The sequence below is a fragment of the Myotis lucifugus genome, unplaced genomic scaffold (genome assembly GCF_000147115.1).
Source record: "Myotis lucifugus unplaced genomic scaffold, Myoluc2.0 scaffold_194, whole genome shotgun sequence".
Lineage (NCBI taxonomy): Eukaryota > Metazoa > Chordata > Mammalia > Chiroptera > Vespertilionidae > Myotis > Myotis lucifugus.
The window spans coordinates 1,193,231-1,193,925 of NW_005871242.1; positions in this window are offsets into that span (position 1 = coordinate 1,193,231).

Sequence of the window (695 nt, forward strand, 5' to 3'; positions counted from 1 at the left end):
CCGGCCGTGTGGGCAGGTCTGAGGGGCCGGGCCTCGCTGGGCCCACGCTCTGGGAAGCTTACTCTGTAAAGGACCTAAGCAAAGGACCAGGATTGTCTCCAGGTGGCGCACTGGTTTTTTGTGTTTTTTTAAAAAATATATTTTATTGATTTTTTACAGAGAGGAAGAGAGAGGGATAGAGAGTTAGAAACATCGATGAGAGAGAAACATCGATCAGCTGCCCCCTGCACACCCCCTACTGGGGATGTGCCCACAACCAAGGTACATGCCCTTGACCAGAATCGAACCTGGGACCCTTCAGTCCGCAGGCCGTCGCTCTATCCACTGAGCCAAACCCATTAGGGCTGCGCACTGCTTTTTGTTCCCGGAGAAACATCCAGAAGAGAGGCCTCCCGCAGGCCACAAGCCACTATCCCCGTCTCTGATCACCCTCCTGAGAGACATTCTGTTAAATTCCTGCGTCTGGTTATTCAACACACAAATGGGTGTTGGTGTCTTCTGTCCACTGTTCTGGAAATGGCATGGTAAGCCAGACAGGCGGAGCCCCAGGACCAAGGCATTCACTATCCAGAGAGAGATGAGACTTAAAAGCCATCTTGTACCACCCCTGTGGAGAGCTCTTTGGCAATCTCTGATGAAGTTCAAGGCGAGCAGACACGAGGGCCCCGCAGCTGCACTCGCAGCCATACGACTGG